The sequence below is a fragment of the Eriocheir sinensis genome, chromosome 21 (genome assembly GCF_024679095.1).
Source record: "Eriocheir sinensis breed Jianghai 21 chromosome 21, ASM2467909v1, whole genome shotgun sequence".
In the NCBI taxonomy this organism is placed as follows: domain Eukaryota; kingdom Metazoa; phylum Arthropoda; class Malacostraca; order Decapoda; family Varunidae; genus Eriocheir; species Eriocheir sinensis.
The window spans coordinates 8,734,893-8,751,155 of NC_066529.1; the positions used below are offsets into that span (position 1 = coordinate 8,734,893).

The following is a 16,263-nucleotide window of genomic DNA, read 5'->3' on the forward strand; positions in this document are numbered from 1 at the left end:
CTCTCTCTCTCTCTCTCTCTCTCTCTCTCTCTCTCTCTCTCTCTCTCTCTCTCTCTCTCTCTTACATTCCTCCTCAACTATGTTTCTCTCCACTTGATTCTTTCGCAAATTCCTCGTCCTTTACCTCCATCCCTTTCCTCTCTTCTAATCTCCTCTCTTTCTCTCTCCCTTCCTCCCTCATTCCACACATTCCCTCCTCTTCTCCACCCTTCCTCTCTCTCTCTCTCTCTCTCTCTCTCTCTCTCTCTCTCTCTCTCTCTCTCTCTCTCTCTCTCTCACTTTCTTCTCTTTCCTTTCCTTACACAGATACTACATAGGCCCTTTGTTTTCTTCCTCTCCCTTTCTCATCATCTCCCTTCTCCCTCTATTCTCCACCTTCCTCTTTTCCACTTTCCATTTTTTTTTTTTACCATTTCTCATCAACTTTATTATCTCTCTCTCTCTCTCTCTCTCTCTCTCTCTCTCTCTCTCTCTCTCTCTCTCTCTCTCTCTCTCTCTCTCTCTCTCTCTCTCCTCCTGCTTCTCTCCTCATCCACATTTTTTTCCTCTTTCCCTCCACTCTACATGGAAACATGGAAATATGGAAATGCAGGCAACAGAAAGCCTATTGACTCTTCTCCCCTCTCTCCTCCACCATCCACTTTTCCCTCACACTTCCACCCTTTTCTCCTCCCCTTCCACTTGTATCCACCTGCCTCCTCTCTTCCTTCCCTCCCTTCACCTCTTCATTATCCACTTTTCTCATCCACCTCGACACCTCTCTCCTCCCCTTCTCCTTCCCTTCCCCTTTCACACCTCCCTCCACTCCTCTCCCGTCTCTTTCCAGCTTCTCTCCACTTTCCCTCCTCTCCCCTCTCCAATTTTACACCTCTCTATTCTCTCCCCACTCCCCTTACCCCCTTCAAGCTCTTCCCCCTTCCCTCCATTCCCCTCCTTCACCTTCATACCTCCCTCATTTATCTCCCCCTTACCCTCACTTACCCATCTCCCCCTCCCCCCCTCTACTCCCCCTCTCCCCTCCCCCCTCCTCCACTTCTCCCCAACACCGTGTCACTCGCTGTCATGGTAATTTTCCACTTATTTTGCGGGCCACAATGTGGATGTTGATGTACCCCCCTCTCTCTCTCTCTCTCTCTCTCTCTCCTTATATAGCCATTCATCTCCACTCCTCTCCTCCCCCCCACCCTAACTTATGTACCCACGACAATACGTTCATAACACCACCACCACCACCACCACTGTCAACACCATCACCACCACCACCACCACTACCCTTTCCAACACACCACTACCACCGCCGCCAACAACAATAGTACGGTAGAAAAGGAACAACAACAACAACAGCAACAATAATTACGACTACTTTTACTACTACTGCTACAATAACGCATAATATCCATGGTACGAAACACACACACACACACACACACACACACACACACACATAATAAACCACTTAGTAAACAGCGCCATTCACAACAACAGGAAAATACAGCGGCAGCAACAGCAAAGACAACAACAACAACTACTACTACTACTACTACTACTACTACTACTGCTACTATTATTACTACTACTACTGGCCGAAAGAACAACAACAAAAGAAAACAACAAAAGCAGCCGGAGACCACAATGACAAAGAAGAAAGGCAACCACGGAAACTCATACAAAGAACAACCTTGTCCACAGAAAAAAAAGATAAAAAAGACAAGAGAGTAAGCAGAATTAGTGAAAGTCATCATGAACACACAGATAGATAGATAGATAGATAGATAGAGATTGAGATAGAGAGAGAGAGAGAGAGAGAGAGAGAGAGAGAGAGAGAGAGAGAGAGAGAGAGAGAGAGAGAGATCAGGTCATTGTCACTCCCCTCAAATGAAGATGAACAAAGAGCAAACATGAGGAAAAAAACAGGAAAATATCAGCGGATACGAACGTTTAACACACACACACACACACACAGGGGAAGGATGGGAGGAGAGACCGAGGAGCGGAAAAAGTGAGGTCATTCTGGTCAGCCGGCGGCCATACTGGTACTCGCAGAAAGCATGTAACAGCAGCCACTCCCTCGCCCAGCCCTGACCTGACCGTACACTAGACTTGACCGAACCCCGGCGGCTCTCTTCATTCGTTCATTCAGCATACAATCAGTCTGCTGGATGGGCGTGTCAATGTGTAATAAGAGAAAAAATGAAGAAAGATCCCAGTCTGCTGCGCTGGGAAAGTAACGCATGTGTGAGGATGCAGTAATAATCCCACAGTTATTATTTTTTTTTTACAGCAAAGGAGACAGCACAAGGGCACACAAAAAAAGGAAACAACAATAAAAAGAACCCGCTACTCGCTGCTCCTGTACAGAATCCGAAGACAGGTTTCTGCTGCCTATAAGAAATTACTGGTACATAATGATATGCTAGATATTGCGAGTGGTAACTGTCCCCACCTGCAATCTGTACCAATACTAAGTGTACCCAGCCAGTGCAGTGATGGAGCGACTCAGCATTCTCTAAAGATTATAAACACTTCTCTTGTGCAAGCAGAGTTAAAGATGAAACAACTGAAGCACATGCAGATAATAGAGGAAATGATAACGTGTGCATCCCCATTGCTTCACACCTGTCAAAGCGCTTCGTCAAAATTGTTGCAGTCTAGGATTTTTTTTTTTTCACTGTGAGGACTGTATTGACGCTTTGACCTTGAGAGACTCCACTGCCTCCTCCACCCACTCCCTTATCAACCTTAAAAGCTGGCTCAATATATCCTACAGACGATGTAACAGATATATGAGAAACATGTGAAAAACTTTGTAGATTAATTATGGCCAGTACAAACGCTCTACAGTCTACATTTTACACTAAGGAGGGTACCATACTCTCTCTCTCTCTCTCTCTCTCTCTCTCTCTCTCTCTCTCTCTCTCTCTCTCTCTCTCTCTCTCTCTCTCTCTCTCTCTCTCCACGTACGTATAGTCATTTAATTATGTTTGCGTACGAATATTTTAGTTTTTAATGTATTACTTATTTATGTCTTAAATAAAAGTTAGGTTAAAATAATACCTGTGAGTAATACCCATCCAACCTCCCTGCAAATACCACAGCGCAGTTTTAAGCGGATTTTTGCCAATACTGGGCGGGGCATCAACCGGACTGACAGACCACCTCCATGGGCTTAACTAACATCCACATCAGGAGTCATCCACCAAAATAGAAACCGGGTGAAAAAGAACAAACAAGGGAAGTGAAGGGAAGGAAAAAAATAATAAGCAAACGTAGTGAATAGAAGAAAAGATAAGAAAACGTATTGAAAGAAGATAAGATAGGAAGGAAAAAAAGGAAAAGATAAGAAAATTGATAAAAAGAAAAGATAAGAAAACGTACTGAAAGAAGATAAGATAGGAAGGAGCAAAAGGAAAAGATAAGAAAATTGATAAAAAGAAAAGATAAGGACACGTACTGAGAGAAATAAAACAGAGAAACGTATTGAATAAAAGAAAAAAAAAAAAACATGTAAACGTATTCAGTAAGAACCAGAAAAAAAAATTAAGCACGTAAGCGTATCGAACAGAAGGAGGAAAAATTTAAGTACGCAAAGGTATTGATAAGAAACACAAACAAAAACAAAACATAACAAAGAGTACGAAAATCACAGCGAACACGAAACGATTAATTGAGCCACAGAAGAGAAAATAACCAAACGAAATATGCAGAGAAATAAGAAAAGAAAAAAAAAGGAAAAAAAAGAAAAGAATACTAACTCATCTTTTACCTTTCACAGCACCCTCTCCCCGTTTTCCTTTTCATTCCACTCTCACAAACTCCTTCCCAGTCTCTCTTCTTCCCTCTTCAATCCCTATCCTTCCCCCTATTCACCTCCTTTCCCTATTTTCCTTTTCACAAACTTCTCCTTCCTAGTCTCTCTTCCCCTTCTTTTACCCCTATCCTTCCTCTCATTCACCTCTTCCCCTTCACTTTCCAATCCCTCACATTCCTCCTTCTCAGTCCCTCTTCTATCGCTATCCTTCCCCTTATTCACCTCCTCTCCCTGTTTCCCTTGTCATTACACTCACAAACTACTCCTTCCCAGTCTCCCTTCCCCTTCTTCTATTCCTGTCCTTCCCCCTATTCACCTTCTCTACCCGTTCACTTTCCAATCCCTCACATTCCTCCTTCTCAGTCCCTCTTCTCCTCTCCTCTGTTCCTATCCTTCCCCCTATTCACCTTCTCTACCCGTTCACTTTCCAATCCCTCACATTCCTCCTTCTCAGTCCCTCTTCTCCTCTCCTCTATTCCTATCCTTCCCCCTATTCACCTTCTCTACCCTTTCACTTTCCAATCCCTCACAAACTCCTCCTTCCCATTTTCCATTTCCCCTCTTCTATCCTTACCCGCCCTTCCTCTTATTCACCTCCTCTTTCCCTTCATTTTTCCAATCGTTTGACTTTTGGTATGTAAATAAATGTAAATAAAATGTTCTGTAATGTAAATATAAGGTAAATATATCAACGTTCCCGGACACCTTTAATTAACAACGGGTAATGATTAAGTTACGAAAAAAAGGATAAAGAAAAGAAGAAAAAAGAGAAGGAAAACGAACGACCATTAACTAGACACAACACCACCACCACCACAATCACCACCACAATCACCACCACCATAACAACAAGAAAACAACAACAATAAATTAATCACCACCACCACCACCACCACCATAACAACAAGAAAACAACAACAACAGCAATAAATCCATCACCACCACCACCACCATTATCATTAACAACCACCCCTAAGACAGCCCCCCCCCCCCCCCATCACACCATTACCACCACCGCTTCCAACAACAACAACAAAAAACAAGAACAACAACAACGGGGACGATGACGATAGCGCGGCGTTCCGGTCGGATGCAGATGAGGAACACGACGTCACCGCTTCCATTCTGACGTCACTTCCGGCCGTCGGTGGCGCGGAAAACATCATTGTGACGACGAGAGAGAGAGAGAGAGAGAGAGAGAGAGAGAGAGAGTTATGGTTGCTATGAGTATTTATTTTCTTTACTAGGAGAAGGAAATGAAGAAAAATGAAGGAAGAAATAAAAGAGAAAGAGGAAGAAAGAATGAATAAAAGAATGAATGAATGAATGAGAATGAAAGAAGTAAAAGAAGAAGGAAGAAAAAAAGCTGGAGAGAAAAATTAAATGAGTTAAGAAAGGGAGAGAGAGAAAATGGCAATAAAGAGAGAGAGAGAGAGAGAGAGAGAGAGAGAGAGAGAGAGAGAGAGAGAGAGAGAGAGAGAGAGAGAGAGAGAGAACAGTACTGGATGCTGCGAGTGTGTGTATATTTCCTTTTGTTTTCTGTTTAAATGGGATCGTAGTCATGGCAACTGTGCTCTCCGGCCGCCTCTCTGCCGCTGCACCTGTGCCACCACCACCACCCGTCACACAGGTACACCACTCACCTTTCACCACCACCACATACCTCCAATCATCACTCACCTCCACTAGTTAGACGGGTACACCACACACCTTCAGTCATCACACACCTTCTCTCACCTCCACCACCACTAATTAGACAGGTATACACCCCACACCTGTCATCACCACACACCTGCAATTATCACTCACCTCCACTAGTCAGACGGGTACACCACACACCTTCAGTCATCACACACCTTCTCTCACCTCCACCACCACTAATTAGACAGGTATACAAACCACACCTGTCATCACCACACACCTGCAATCATCACTCATCTCCATTAGTTAGACGGGTACACCACACACCTTCTCTCACCTCCTCCATCACTAATTAGACAGGTAAACCCCACACCTCTCATCACCACACACCTACAATCATCACTCATCTCCACTCACCACACACCTTCACCTGTCACACTTTCATACACCTCCATCATCACTAATTAGACAGGTAGACCCCACACACCTGCAATCATCACTCATCTCCACTCACCACACACCTTCACCTGTCACACACCTTCATACACCTCCATCGGCACTGGTGGGACAGGTAAACCCCACAACTCTCATCACTTCACATCTGCACTCATCACTCATCTCCACTCACCACACACCTGCACTCATCACTCATCTCCACTCACCACACACCTGCACTCATCACTCATCTCCACTCACCACACACCTGCACTCATCACTCATCTCCACTCACCACACACCTGCACTCATCACTCATCTCCACTCACCACACACCTGCACTCATCACTCATCTCCACTCACCACACACCTGCACTCATCACTCATCTCCACTCACCACACACCTGCACTCATCACACCTCTACCGTTCACTCACCTCCACCATTCACCATCAAACTTTCCCAATTATCATCAAAGTACGAAAATATAAAAAAAAAAGTAAATCGCTGGGGTTGTTATTATTGCTATTTGTTATTAGTTTAGATCACCTGTAACTTTCCCAATCATTATACTTACTCTCTATTATCCCTTTTTTTCACATAACTACTTAGTACTACATTATCGTTACTACATTACTACATTATTATTCTCGATTACATACATTATGAGTCAGCCACCAAACAACACTCGTTACACTCCTCCACCATTCACTTTTAACATTTCAAAGTCACAATACTTATCCACCAGTTAGTCACCAACTCACCAAACGCCTCCACTCACTAACACACACCTTAACCTGTCACTTCACATTCCCACCAGTCATTCAATCAGTCACTCTTGTCTCTAGTCCTCTATTCCAGTGTTCCCAACCTTTTCAACGCCACGGACCAGTCGAGCACGTGAAAAAAAAATCTGCGGACCACTACCACAGGCATAGATTCAAGCATACACTGACAATTATATAGTCCAAATATATATTTTATTTTTTAGCAATTTAAAATTCAATAGGACAATACCATGTAAAGTAAAGGTTAAATTATTGAAATTGACGCCATGAGAGAAAAATACGACACTAACTACATCACTCAGTACTACAGTAGACATGGGAAAGACTAACTGTCATGGCGATAGATTCATGTACCTGTTGCGAGGTCTATCAGTACACCAAAACGTAATATCTCATGTTTTACAAATAAAATTATAAATCCATATATAAGCAATGTATGCACACACACTCTCTTAACTTTATTCATCTGTCAGGTACGCCTTCTCCCGCCTCTCACCGCCCACCCTGTTGTCAGCGTTCAACCGATGTTCCCATTTAAAGCTTTCAACCATGACCTTTACACTCACACAAAATACGAGAACTAAAATAAAATAAAAAATCATTCACTGGACTTGTTATTAGATCATGAAGATTACACGTGCAATATTTCTCTCACTTTTAATTCATTTTAATCATGGATATCACACTTCAGCCTAATGAACAGTGATATGACTCTTTTTGAAGTATCGCAGCTCCATTCAGACCGCGGAGGCTATAATGAACGAGCATGAAAGGTAGGGAATGATTGCGTGGGTATGTAGTCATGACGCCGAGGAGGGAAGGGAAGGATGGGCGAAGAGTCAAATGGAAAGGCGAGGAAGGTATAGGAGAGATCGGAAACGGAGAGCGGGGAGTCGAACTGAAACGGTAGAGCGCGGGAAAGCTCGGCAGGGCGGTACATGGCGCATTCAGTAAGGGCCGCCGAGTACCGCAATGATCAGGTGTGGATATAGTTGTGCGCGCGTTTATCATCTGTAATGGGCGGCAGGCAGCGGCGGGTGATGGAGAGGTTACCGGAGCAGAGCAAAATTTATGGCCGGTTATTAACGAGGGACACTTAATATTCAGTTCGCATTAAAGGGAGACGTGAATCAAATTGTTCTTTCCACTCTCACAGGTACATACGACAGGTGTAATGTTTTTTTTATGATACCGAGAACATTGCGTTGTTTATCTATTCTGTATTGTATTTATCAGTCGGTCACCTTTTTTTATTTTTTTTTAGGAGCAGCGACTAGCGGGCTTTTTTTTTGTATCATTGTTTCTTTTTTTGTGCCCTTGAGCTGTCTCCTTTGTTGTAAGAAAAAATATATCATAATTTTAATGCGTGAAAATCTGAAATGAGTTTTTTTTATTAATATATGAGAACGTGTTAGACCTCAGATTGCTCTTTCCACACTCACGATTAAGAAAGGTGAAGACATTTTTATTTATTTATCTGTTCTATACCGCAAACTTAATACGTGAAATACTCAGATGATCTTTTTTTATTTACGAAAGCGTGTTGGCTCTCATTCTTTTGGCTACTCTTTACTTTTTACTTTTGTGGGAGCGGCGAGTAGCGGGCATTTTTTTGTACTCTTTTTGTTGCCCTTGAGCCGCATCCTTTGATATATATATAAAAAAAAAAAGTTCTTTCCACCTTCACGGGTAGGCCAGATAGACACATTTTCCTACAGAGAACATTGTGGTCCAGGCGAGTACCGAGACATCTCTTATTCCGAAATTGACCTCTCTTTTTTTATTCTTTTACCGGAGAAGCGCCCAGCGGACTTTTTTTTTTTTGTCCTTGAGCTGCCTCCGTGGCAAAAAAAAAAAAAAAAAAAAATCAATTTTATATCATCTAGTTAATTTGTAAAAAAACGCTTCTTTTCTTATGTGAACGTGTTATACCTGTTTTTTTTTAAGGTGTTGTAAACCAGCATCATAGACTCATGAATTACTCCTTGAAAACCTTGAGCTGCCTCCCTTACTGTAAATAATATCAGTTCTATATCATCTCAATAATACATAAAAAAAATATGGGTCTTTTTATGTAAACGTGTTAGACCTCAATGGGTTTTTTCTGTAAGGTGTTGTACGTAAACCAGCATCAGAAACTCGTAAGTAACTCCTCCTTCAGAAACACAACCGTGACTTTCGTTTCTGCCGGTCCAGGAAACACTGAACGTTAAGCATGACTCGCAGATTCCTCGCACGCATTCCATCCTCTGCACAAACATGTTCCTGTTAAGCAAAGGAAATGGTCGCATGCAGAGCAGAACGTGAAGGGAAAGCCACTCACTATTTCCAGACGCTTCCATGCATCTCTCACGTCAACTGCTTCCAAGGGTCAAAAAGGAGATCAGTCTGGTTGTAATGAGTGTTTTATTTAGGTTCACGGTACAGAAGAAGGGTCAAACTACCACTAGGGAATCACCACTGCATATCCAAAGACACTTCCATGCATCTCCCACGTCAACTGCTTCCAAGGGTCAAAAAAGATCAGTCTGGTTCTAATGAGTGTTTTGCTTTAGGTTCACGGTACAGTGGAAGGGTCAAATTACCACCAGGGAAATGCCACGGTACATCCAGACTTCACTATGGGTGGTATTCTCAAAAGCTTCCTTGCATCTCTCACGTCAAGTGCTTCCAAAGGCAAAAAGGTCAGTCTGGTTCTAATGGGTGTTTTGCTTTAGGTTCACGGTACAGCGGAAGGGTCAAACTACCACCAAGGAAATGACACCGTATACGTACATCAAGACTTCACTATTGGCTGTATTCTCAAGTGCTTCCAAAGGACAAAAAGGAGCTCAATCGAATTCTACTGAGTGTTTTTCTAGGCTCACGGTATAGTAGAAGGATCACACTACCACCAGGGTCATAAAACTACCCCTTTTTTACAGCAAAGGAAGCAGCTCAAGGGCAAAAAAGAAAGTAATAATGAGAGAAAAAAAGCCCACTAAACACTACCCCTATAAAAAGAGTTCAGAAGAATGGCCAAAAGAGAGATCAATTTCGGGAGGAGAGGTGTCTTGATCACAGTTGTCAGATTATCGTATTCAGAGCCGCGTATTTACCGGTTTCTGGCCCATAACTGTTGCCAAGAAACACCAATAATTAACCATTTTAACGATAACCATATATGAAGGCAGTTATTTGGGTGAGGATAGCAGTTATTGGGGCGGAAATCGGCAAACATAAAAGGCAAAGTACGACAATCTGGCAACGTTGGGTAGAGTACGACAATCTGGCAACGTTGGGTAGAGTACGACAATCTGGCAACGTTGGGTAGAGTACGACAATCTGGCACCGTTGGGTAGAGTACGACAATCTGGCACCGTTGGGTAGAGTGCGACGATCTGGCAACGTTGGGTAGATTACGACAATCTGGCAACGTTGGTCTTGATACTCTCCTCTTGTCAAATGTGTGTCCTTGGGCTCCGAAATGTTTAAAAGTAGGACATTTGTTTCGTATTTATCCATTGTGCATTGAATTACGTGTATGGCGGAAGGAAGGAAATCATGTTAGGTCCAGCCACTGCGCAAGGGTGAGGCAGACTTAAGGCGCAGGGTGGAAAGGTGAGAGGGTGAAATGGTAAGGACTTGTGTATAGGGCAAGGGGGAGGAAGGTGACTGAGGGTTAGGAAGCGTCCCCCGGCGGTGTTTTCAGGAGGCAACACTGAGAGGAAACAACAACAAACAGCAGCAACAACAACATGAGCTAGAAGATAAAGATGAGGAAGTGAAGAAGAAGAAGAAACAAGTACAAGGTGAACAATAAGAAAACAAGAACAAAAAGAATAAGAACAAGAGGAAGAACCAAAACAACATGAAGACCAAAAAAGAAGAAGGAGAAGAAGAAGAGGAAGAAAAAGAAGAACAAGAACAAGAATAATAGTAAAAGGAAGAATACAAAGAAAAGGGGTAAAATACAAGAATAAAACAAAATAAAAGAACAAGAACAAAAGTGAGGAGAAAAAGAAGAAGAAAGAGAGGAATAAAAGAGTGGTCAAAATCTTCCCGAGTCAGGCTTTCAGAAACACGAGCATCGCCGAGCCAACAAGTTTAGTCAGGCTGTCACATTTTCAACGGACTGCTGCTGCATGGAGTCGCGGGTCTTCTGAACTTATTTACTTTTTGCTTTGTCTCTCTGTGTCATTCCCCTTGCCCCCTTCCTCTCCCTTCCCTCCTCACCCCTTCCCCCATCCTTCCCGCCTTCACTCCCTCTCCCTTCCCTCTTTACCACCTTCCCCCTTCCTTCCCTCCTTTACTCCCTTCCTCTCCCTTCCCTCCTTACCTCTTCCTCTCCTTTCCCTCCTTACCTCTTTCCCCATCCTTCCCTCCTTTACTTCCTCTCCCTTCCCTCTTTACCTTCTCCCCATTCCCTTCCCTCCCTTACCCCCTTCCTCTCCCTTCCCTCCTTACCCCTTCCCCCTTCCTTCCCTCCCTTCCCCTTCCTCTCCCTTCCCTCCTCACCCCTTCCCCCTTCCTCCCTTCCCTCCTACCCCTTCCACCTTCCTCTCCCTTCCCTCCTACCCCTTCCCCCTTCCTTCCCTCCTCACCCCTTCCCCCTTCCTTCCCGCCTTTACTCCCTCTCCCTTCCCTCTTTACCCCCTCCCCTTCCCTTCCCTGAGTCTCATTGCAGCGGGAAGAAATGAAGAAGGGGGATGCCGGAAGAAAGGGAGAGAGAGAGAGAGGAGGGAGGAGGAGCAAGGGACAACATGAAGGACGAAGGAAGATTAGAGTCGCTCCCTCCCAGCAATATCACGAGACTTCTTTAGGTGCTGCAGAGGTTCGCGGACTTGATGACATGAACACTGCCGCTAACCTACATACACTTCGCCGTTCAGAGTATGCCGATATTACAGCCGTCGAAGTGAGTGTGTAGGCGCGGCGCAGAGAGTCGGGAGGGTCAACCACAAAGAAAAACAACAACAACAGCAAAAGGAACAAGAAAAAAAGACTAAAACAAGATGACCAAGAGCAGGAACAAGTACAACAAGAAAACGAAGAAGAAGAAGAAGAAGAAGAAGAAGAAGAAGAAAGGCATAAGACACACCGGGAGAGGAAAATATAAGGTGGAAAGGTAAACTGCAGGAGAGATCGGTAACGGTGCCCAGAGAGTCGAACTGGAAGGGTAAATTGCAGGGAAGATGGGAAAGGGTGAGCGGAGAGGAGAGGTAAGGAAGGTGCGGGAAAGGTCGGGAAGGGTGAGCGAAAAGTCCAAATGGAAAGGAAAGGCTCAGGAGAGATCGGAATGAGTGGGAGAAGTCGACGTGGGAAGGCAAGGTGCAGGGAAGATCGGACAGGATGAGCGAAGACTGGATGGGTGAAAGAGTAGGAGTGGGAAGGCAAGGTGCAGGGAAGATCGGACAGGATGAGCGAAGACTGGATGGGTGAAAGAGTAGGAGTGGGAAGGCAAGGTGCAGGGAAGATCGGACAGGATGAGCGAAGACTGGATGGGTGAAAGAGTAGGAGTGGGAAGGCAAGGTGCAGGGAAGATCGGACAGGATGAGCGAAGACTGGATGGGCGAGAGTCGAAGTGGGAAGGTAAGGCGCAGAAAATATCCAGGTGAGATGCAACACAGATCGCCATGGACCGTAATAAGAAGTCTAGCAGGTTTTTACTCCGTTTTCTGCCGCAGCGTCGGAGTTTGGGTTCATCTTAGCGTCGTGAGGCACCAGACGCGGCACCCAACCCAACACTGTGCAGGCGGGGCGCAACAACGAGGTGTGTTTAGCGTCAGGAACTGGGTGGTCTTGCTCTTGACTGGCTGATAGGATGCATCACTAGGAGGGGATACGATATTTTCTATTTTATCTATTTATTTATTTTTTACAGTAAAGGGAGCAGCTCAAAGGGTGTGCACGTGAAAAGGAAACGGGCGTGTTATATCCACTATTTCCTTCCCTCAAGTGCAGGGCGCGGCCACACACACACACACACACACACACACACACACAAACACAGGATATACAGACAAAAGCAACATGTCCTAGAATTACGTGATGCAAGATGACAGGACGGATGGAGAAAGAACACGCGCGCACGAAAGAAAAAAAAAAGAAAGTCATTCTAAACAAAGAGAAATAAAAACGCTGTGGGAACATTCAGTATCACTTCTAATTATATATGAAGAGAGATACATAGGTGTTCGTGTGCACGTAGGAGGGGATATTGGCTTACTATATTTACTGTTTCCTTCCCTCAAGTGCAGGTCTTTGCTTCGTAGGAAAATATTCACTAGCAATTCTAATAGTTCTAATCGAAGAGCTACATAGGTGTCGATTGGTGTGTTCGTGGGAGGGGATACGGGAGTGTTATATTTAGTGTCCTTCCTTCAAATACAGGTTTTATCCGCGTTGGGAAATAGTCAACGAGAAATACATAGGGGTTGGTGTGTACGTGGAGGTTATATCAATTTCCTCCTTCAAATACAGGTTTTATCCGCGTTGGGAAATAGTCAACGAGAAATACATAGGGGTTGGTGTGTACGTGGAGGAGATACGGGGTTGTTATATCAATTTCCTCCCTTCAAATACAGGTTTTATCCGCGTTGGAAAATAGTCAACGAGAAATACATAGGGGTTGGTGTGTACGTGGAGGGGATACGGGGTTGTTATATCAATTTCCTCCCTTCAAATGCAGGTTTTATCTTCGTGTGGGAATAGTCACTAGCGCTTCTAATAATTCTAACCAAAGAGAGAGGTACATAAGTGTTGGTGTGTATACATGAAAAGGCATACGGGAGTGTTATATATTTAATTTCCTTCTTTCAAATACAAGTTTTATCCGCGCTGGGAAAGTCAGTAGCGCTTCTAATAATTATAATCAAAGAGAAAGTGACATGGAGGTTGCCGTGTACGTGGAAGGGGATACGGAAGAGCTATATTTACTACTACTACTAAAAAAAAAAAAAAAAAAAAAAAAAAAAAAAGTGCAGTTATTTGCTTGTATTCTGAAAATCGTAACGTTAGAAAAAAAATGCATTGTAGTAATTATAATTGGAGGTAATAAAGGTAAGGTTGAATGACATATATACTGTACCCATGTTTCCTTATTCCCGTACAGACAGACTCTAACTTCGTGTGGTAGTATACAGCAGCATTTCTAATTCTAATCAAAGAGAGATAAATTACATTGGAGTGCTTTATTTACTGTGCTAGTGTTTTATTTTTTTGTGTTAAGTGTAGTTTCTTGCTTGTATTCTGAAAATCGTAATGCTAAATAGGGACAAAGAGGTGAACGTGTGCACTGTGGGAGAGGGGAGAGGGGCGATGGGGGAGGTGTAGGAGGGTAGAGGGAGAGTGCAATATTGAACGTGTTGATGATTATTTATTTTTTCACGGTATATTACATTAGGAAAATCGTAATGCCAAATAGAGACAAACAGAGGTGAACGTGTGCACTGTGGGAGAGAGAGAGAGAGAGAGAGAGAGAGTAATATCTAACGTGCTCATGATTCCATTTTTTCCGGGTTACATTACATTGATTAACGGGGAATATTCCGTCGTGATGTCAAACAGAGCGGTGGCGGTGACGAAGAGGAGTGTGTGGGCGAGCGCTCTAGGGCAGGAAGGGGATACGAGCGAGCATTCTATATATATACTGCACTGTTCCACTTCTTTACGTAAGGGGTGTAGTTTCGTTCTGTCGTGATGCTGAATAAAGGATACGAGAGTTCTATATGTACAGTACGGTTTAATTTGTTTGTTTTCGGTTTTTATAGTTTCAGTTTCTCGTAATTCTATAGCTAAAGGTGTGGTCTATATTTACTCCACGGCTTCATTTCTTTGTGTTCGGTTTGTATAGTTTCAGTTTCTCGTAATTCTATAGCTAAAGGTTTGGTCTATATTTACTCCACGGCTTCATTTCTTTGTGTTCGGTTTGTATAGTTTCAGTTTCTCGTAATTCTATAGCTAAAGGTGTGACGTCTATATTAACTCCACGGCTTCATTTCTTTAGGTATAGTGTATAGTTTCAGCCTCTCGTCATTCTAACTAAAGATGAGCTGTCTCTATTCACTACAAGGTTTCTATTTCTCAAGGTGCGGTGTCAAGTTTAGTTTCAGTTTCTCGTGATGCAAACTAAATGTGTGTTATCTATATTCATTGCAGGATGCCATTTCTTTAGGCACGGTGTTTAGTGACGTCAGCACCCAACCACCAGACGACCGGCCGGGCAGTTGATAGTTCAGCGGAGGCGACCTGAGCCTCGGCCACACTCCGGGCAGGCAGTTAAGGCAATTAAGGAAGGTATGGGCGATAGACGTGAAGATGCACATGTTTGTTTATGCCCTTCTTTATACGCCCTGAAGGTCTTTTATGCTTCCATCCGTTGCTTGGTTCTGGCTATATAAATGGACGTGAAAGCAAACAAACAGACAAAAAATAGATGCAGAGTCAAATGTTTCTTTATACCCTTGAGTTAAATGTTTCATTATACCCTTGAGTCAAATGTTTGTTTATACCCTTGAGTCAAATGTTTGTTTATACCCTTGAGTCAAATGTTTGTTTATACCCTTGAGTCAAATGTTTGTTTATACCCTTGAGTCAAATGTTTGTTTATACCCTTGAGTCAAATGTTTGTTTATACCCTTGAGTCAAATGTTTGCTTATACCCTTGAGTCAAATGTTTGCTTATACCCTTGAGTCAAATGTTTGTTTATACCCTTGAGTCAAATGTTTGTTTATACCCTTGAGTCAAATGTTTGTTTATACCCTTGAGTCAAATGTTTGTCTATACCCTTGTTTAAATACTTTGAAGGCCTGTTTTACTCCCATTTGTTGCTTGGTTCTGCCTATACAAATGAACGTCAAAACGGCCAAACAAACACATAAAAAAAAAAACGATGTAATGTAACGATTGACACGCACATAAGATCATAATTACGACGCAGATGGTTATACTCGTACGTGACATGACAGGGGTTGGCAACACACACACACACACACACACACACACTGGACACACAAACACAGGATACGTACGCAAGAGAAACATGTTGTAGTATAATGTGGTGCAAGATGACGGACAGGACGGATGAGAAAGAACACACACACACACACACACACACACACACACACACACACACACAGGAAAAAAAAAAACTCATATCATAAACAAAGGAGTAAAAAACAACACAAAAGATAAAAGCTGATTAAGAAAGTTGAGGCAGTGGTGGGAAAATGCGTTTGAAGCTTAACACACACACACACACACACACACACACACACACACACACACACACACGCAAACAGTAATAGATTGGCAACACTTACAGGGGAGACAGCTGGGGGGGTGTTGCAGCTACCGAGACTTTAGCAACACACGCCTGTAAAACAAAGAAAGACAAGTGTTAGTGTTGTGTGTTGCGGCCGCGGTCTGTGTGTGTGTGTGTGTGTGTGTGTGTGTGTGTGTGTGTGTTAGTTCGTGAGTCTGTTGGTGAGGCTGTAAACGGTTGATTCTGACGTTGTTTGGCATGATTATATATATTTTTTCGTTTACCTACTACTACTACTACTGTTACTACTACTACTACTACTACTACTACTACTACAACCTTATAAT

The 16,263-nt window shown here is 43.3% G+C and overlaps 1 protein-coding gene across 1 annotated transcript in view; it reads right to left on the minus strand.

The window, feature by feature from the left end:
• LOC127001621 (protein draper-like) overlaps positions 1-15,992 on the minus strand; it is a 145,404-nt gene extending 129,412 nt beyond the window's left edge. Inside the window, exon 1 of the mRNA XM_050866461.1 lies at positions 15,975-15,992. The gene's annotated coding sequence lies outside the window, so the exon portion shown is untranslated. The remainder of the gene's footprint in view (positions 1-15,974) is intronic.
• Between the last annotated feature and the right edge of the window lie 271 nt (positions 15,993-16,263).